Source organism: Metopolophium dirhodum, chromosome 1 (assembly GCF_019925205.1).
Source record: "Metopolophium dirhodum isolate CAU chromosome 1, ASM1992520v1, whole genome shotgun sequence".
Taxonomy (NCBI): Eukaryota; Metazoa; Arthropoda; class Insecta; order Hemiptera; family Aphididae; genus Metopolophium; species Metopolophium dirhodum.
Window position 1 is genome coordinate 158728701 of NC_083560.1, and position 5858 is coordinate 158734558.

Here is a 5858-nt window from a genome sequence, read left to right on the forward strand (position 1 = left end):
GCACTTGCCGGTCTCGCGCGCGCCTAATCCGACCCCGTGGCCGCGTGCGCTCGCGACTAGCTCGCCGACCGCCCGCGCGCCGCGACCCCCGACCGAGCGTCGACCGAAAGATGGTTAACGTCGAAAGACCATACGGGCCCCGCCGTGCGTCCGCGCACGGCGCGTGGCCGGTAGAAGTTTCGTCGACAAAAAAAAACACCCGACCCCGAACAGCGGATCACTTGGCTCGTGGATCGATGAAGACCGCAGCTATCTGCGCGTCGTCGTGTAATCCGCAGGTTATACGAACATCGACCAGTCGAACGCACATTGCGGCCTCGGTGACCCGCGGGTCCCGGGCCACGCCTGTCTGAGGGTCGTATACCGGATACTCGGCCAGACCGATGCGCCGCCGGCAGGCGTCCGACGGCGGCGGCAGTCCTCCCGGGGACTGTCCGCCCGCCCGTCGGCCGCTCCGGTGGTGCGAGATTGGCGGTTCGACCGTGGAAAACCGCGCTCGCGCGGCCGCCTCCGGTCGTCCGCCCAAGTTGTGACGGCAAACAGTCACGGGTTCTCGCGTCGTCAAACGGCACGTCCCCGTCCGCCCGCCGCGCGAGAGCGCGGCCGGGTCGGCTGAGAGTCCACGGACCTCTCCGGCTTCCGAGACGCGGACGCGGACGGTCACCGTACGGGCGGAGCGCGGACCGCAGGCTGCCGTGTAATTTAAAAAAAAAAAAAACCGATACGTTCCGACCTCAGATCAGGCGGGACTACCCGCCGGATTTAAGCATATTAATAAGCGGAGGAAAAGAAAACAACCGTGATTCCCTTAGTAGCGGCGAGCGAACAGGGAAAAGCCCATCGCCGAATCCCGCCGCGCACTTTTGTGTCGCGGCACCTATGGGAGTTGTGGCGTACGGGCCGGCCTCGTTGCCGGGGCGCACGTGACGGTCCAAGTCTCCCTTGAACGGGGCCATGGCCCGCAGATGGTGCCAGGCCAGTAGAGGCCGTCACAGCGTTCCGGGATCGGACCGCGCCTTCGAGTCGGGTTGCTTGAGAGTGCAGCCCGAAGTTGGTGGTAAACTCCATCTAAGGCTAAATACGGCCACGAGACCGATAGTTTACAAGTACCGTGAGGGAAAGTTGAAAAGAACTTTGAAGAGAGAGTTCATAAGAACGTGAAACTGTTCGGGTGTAAACGGACAGAGCCCGCGAGTCCCCGCCGGGCGAATTCACGGTCGGTCTAACCGCCGGCCGGATCTTTCGCTCGGTTAGCGGACGTCGCGACCCGTTGGGCGCCGGCCGAAGGGCTTGGGTGGCGTTCGTCGCGGCGGTTGCGTTTCGGCGTGACCGTTCGCGCCGAACCCCGGTGCTCCTGGTCGGCTCGCCCGACGGCAAGAACCGTCGACGCGGCCCCGTCGCAGGCGGGGTCCCGTCGGTCGGCGACGATTTCGGGCTACTTTCCGACCCGTCTTGAAACACGGACCAAGGAGTCTAACGTGTGCGCGAGTCAACGGTGATCTTACGAAAAACCACGTTTGGCGCAATGAAAGTGAACCGTTTACGGTGCGGACGATGGCCTAGCGACCGAACCCACCGGCGTTCAAAGTCGCGCTGGTCCGCAGTCCGGGGGCGTCTTCGCCAGGTCGGCTTCGGCCGTCCGAGGGCGCACCCTTAGCGCACACGTTGGTACCCGAAAGATGGTGAACTATGCCTGGCCAGGATGAAGTCAGGGGAAACCCTGATGGAGGTCCGCAGCGATTCTGACGTGCAAATCGATCGTCTGAGCTGGGTATAGGGGCGAAAGACTAATCGAACCATCTAGTAGCTGGTTCCATCCGAAGTTTCCCTCAGGATAGCTGGCGCCGATGTGTCCCGCCCGTTCGCGGGCGTACGGACGCCGGTGGGACTCCGCGCTGTACGGCGCGGTAACAACACGCTCGTAACACGGAGGATGTCTCATACGGTAAAGCGAATGATTAGAGGACATTGGGGCCGAAACGACCTCAACCTATTCTCAAACTATAAATGGGTGAGATCGCCGGCTTTACCTGGTACACCGCGTGAACCGCGTGCGAAGCCGGCGACGGAACCCTAGGCGCTTAGTGGGCCATTTTTGGTAAGCAGAACTGGCGCTGCGGGATGAACCGAACGCCGAGTTAAGGCGCCGAAATCGACGCGTATTCAGAGACCATGAAAGGCGTTGGTTGCTGATGACAGCAGGACGGTGGCCATGGAAGTCGGAATCCGCTAAGGAGTGTGTAACAACTCACCTGCCGAAGCAACTAGCTCTGAAAATGGATGGCGCTGGAGCGTCGTGCCTATACTCGGCCGTCGACGGCATAGTGGGGCCGGTCGTCGCTCGCGGCGGTCGGTCCCGGCAAGCCTCGACGAGTAGGATGGCGCGGCGGTGTGCGTCGAAGGGCAGGTCGCGAGACCGCCTGGAGCCGCCGTCGGTGCAGATCTTGGTGGTAGTAGCAAATACTCGAGAGGGGCCCTCGGGGGCTGCCGTGGAGAAGGGTTTCTTGTGAACAGCCGTTGTCCAAGAGTCAGTCGATCCTAAGCCCGGGGAGAGATCCTCGTACCACGGGCGAAGGCGTTTTCGAATCGCCCTTGGGGCGAGAGGGAATCCGGTTCGTATTCCGGAACCCGACGCGGAACCGCTCCCTAGTGTTCGGGGCTCTTTTGTCTCGTCTGGGTAACCAGAATGAACTCGAAGAAGCCGCCGGGGGATCTGGGTAGAGTTCTCTTTTCTCTGTGAGCGTTGTACGTCCCTGGAATCCTCTAGCCGGGCGATAGGGACGCGAGCGCGAAGAGCACCGCTCGTTGCGGCGGTGTCCGTGATCCCCACGCGGACCTTGAAAATTCGAGAGAGGGCCACGCGGAGTCTTCGCGTCGGTTCGTACCGATATCCGCAGCAGGTCTCCGAGGTGAGCAGCCTCTAGCCGCATAGAATAATGTAGGTAAGGGAAGTCGGCAAAACCGATCCGTAACTTCGGGATAAGGATTGGCTCTGAGGAGCGTGGCTGTCGGGTTCGGGTCGTCGTAGAAGCGTAGGCGGTTTTGGCGACACCCCGGCCGTCGCCCGCGCGCCCGGTCTTCGGACCGGGAGCCTCGAGGCGGCCGCGGGCCCGTCGCCGTCCGCCGACCGTGGAACCACCGAGCTTCGGTCGCTGGCCGCGTCGCGGCCGGCCGATCGCCTTGGTGTCGGTTCGCCGTCACCGGGCGGTCCGGCCGCCGCGGCGTCGGTCGCGTAGCCGGATCGACAGCCATGTAACGGTCAACTCAGAACTGGCACGGACCAGGGGAATCCGACTGTCTAATTAAAACAAAGCATCGCGATGGCCCGGGACGGGTGTTGACGCGATGTGATTTCTGCCCAGTGCTCTGAATGTCAACGTGAAGAAATTCAAGCAAGCGCGGGTAAACGGCAGGAGTAACTATGACTCTTTTAAGGTAGCCAAATGCCTCGTCATCTAATTAGTGACGCGCATGAATGGATTAACGAGATTCTCACTGTCCCTATCTACTATGTGGAGGTTGTGAGCAGGAAGAGCAAAAGGAAAAAGAAGAAGAAGAAGAAGAATGAGGAGAAGCCCAAGGAGCAGCCGAGAGTGGCCATCACCACCTCCAAGAAGGTGGCTAAGGCCATCGAGAGGGAGAAGGCGAGGGCTCCGGCCCGCGCCTTCGTCGTCTCGGTGGGGGCTGCTGGGGCCAGTGAGGCCAAGAAACAGCTCTGGGCCGATCTGGTCAAGGGGGTGGCGGTGCCCAAGCTTGGCGGCTCTGCGAAGCTCCCGAGAGGAGATCTGGTGGTTAGGCCGGCTGACGAGGCCACGTATGCGGCCTTGAAGGCCATGGAAAAAGACGGTAAGGGTGTGAGAGAGGAGAGTGCGAGATGGCCGACCGTACTAGTGTATGACGTGGATAGGGAAATTCCTAAGGAGAAGCTCGCGGGCCAGATCGTGGATCAGAACCCGGAGCTTGGTCTGGACAAGGAGGCCGTGGTCCCCCTCTTCATGAAGGGGCCCAAGACGGACGAGCTTGTTTGGTGGGTCTGCTCGGTTAGACCAAGCGCCTTCAAGACTCTGGTAGGAAAGAGTCTTTTCATCGGGTTGGCCAAGTGCAAGGTCAAGGAGTACGTTGACGTAGTCAGGTGCTTCAAGTGCCAGCACTTCGGTCACAGGGCTCTGAAGTGTGTGCAGACGGTGGACACTTGCGGGCGCTGCGCGGTCAAGGGCCATAGGGCCAAGGACTGCAAGAGCGTGCCGGTCAAGTGCGCCAACTGTGGCCTGGCTGCTCAGTCGGGGCACAGCGGTTGTGTGGCTCTTCACAAGGCGACCATCACGGTTGCCCGTAGGACAGATTTCGGCTCAAAATGATCTCTTCGACCTACTGTGTAGTCCAACTGAACATGAACGGGAATCATCTCGTCTCAGATCAGATACTGGACTACAGCAGGGCTAACGGGGTTGAGGTGCTTCTGCTTCAGGAAGTGCTGACCTCGGGAGACAAGTTGCTAGGTTTTGACTACCGCGCCACGAAAGTGGTTCTCAGCAGTAGGGACGGTAGTGCAGGGGCTGCCATAGTTGTCCTAAATCAGGACATCGAGGTGGTAGCCCTGCAGGGGCTCAGCGATAGGTTCTGCGCCGTGGCCAGTCTCAGGAAGAGACATGGACAGGCGGTCGTGTTCGTGTCAGCTTACTTCAAGTACAGCATCCCGACACGCATCTTTACGGACAGGCTAGGTGATATTCTTGATAGGGTCAACCAAGACGTCGTGATAGGGGCCGACGTGAACGCGCACTCGCCGCAATGGTTCAGTCGGCCGGGCAACAACTCGGGTTCAGCCCGGGGGACCCACGTCGAATCCCTGATCGCGGCGAAACACTTGACGGTGCACAACCAGCCTGGCCACCTCGACACGTACGAGAGGCCGGGTATGGGGGCATCGAACATAGATGTTACGCTGACGAGAGGGGGTTCACTGACGAACTCAGTCTCTGAATGGGAAGTGCTCGATGTCACCGACAGCGACCACAGGACCATCAGATTCAAGATCCGCGTCGGATCAGGGTCGGAGGGACCTGCGGTAGGGAAAAGTCGATTCAATGTTAGGAAAGCCGACTGGGATAGGTTTAGGTGGGTTCTGGCCCAGAAAGTTCTTGGTGAACATGAGACCATGGTGGGCGGTTGCGGACAGGTAGCGGAGTCTCTTACGCGTGCTCTCGGGCATGCCATGGAGGCCTCCATGCCCCGCTCCCGTAAATCCGTCAGGATGAAACCGCCATGGTGGGACGCCGGACTCGAAGAGTCCAAAAGGCGCCTCAATAACTTCAGACGCACCATGGACTATAAAGTCTCGGATAGGGACCAATTCAGAGTGCTCAGGAACGAGCACCTGAAAAAGATTAGGAAGGCCAAGATGGAGTCGTGGAGGAAGTTCGCTACCTCCAGCAACTCGGACATCTGGGGCCCGGTCTATCGTTGGGCTAGGAATGGATCTTCTAAGAGTAGGGTACCAAACGCTGTGCTTCGAGAAGACGGAACCTTCACGGTGACGGCTTTGGAGACGGCCGAGTGTCTGTTGGAGAGCCTAATCCCTAGGGACAGGGCTGCTCCTATCTTTGAGGCTGAGAGAGTAGGAAGAGTGAGACCAGAGGTCACGGAGGCCGAGGTTAAGGCGGCTGTCTGGAGGATGGCCCCTAACAAAGCTCCGGGACTGGATGGGATCACCGCTGGGGTACTCAGGAAGGCGTGGGGCGTCATCGGCTTGCCGCTGACCAACGTCCTGAGAGAGTGCCTCAGGAAGTCGGAATTTCCGGACTGTTGGAAGACAGCAGAGGTGGTGATCATCAGGAAGGGAGAGGACAGAGACCCGA

General features: G+C 60.1%; 1 non-coding gene and 1 pseudogene across 1 annotated transcript; both read left to right on the forward strand.

The window, feature by feature from the left end:
* Nucleotides 1–201: 201 nt before the first annotated feature.
* Nucleotides 202–359, forward strand: LOC132937579 (5.8S ribosomal RNA). The gene has a single exon (XR_009663703.1). It is a non-coding gene; the product is annotated as a 5.8S ribosomal RNA (ribosomal RNA).
* Nucleotides 360–729: 370 nt separating this feature from the next.
* Nucleotides 730–3566, forward strand: LOC132937746 (large subunit ribosomal RNA; annotated as a pseudogene).
* The last annotated feature ends 2292 nt before the right edge of the window (nt 3567–5858 follow it).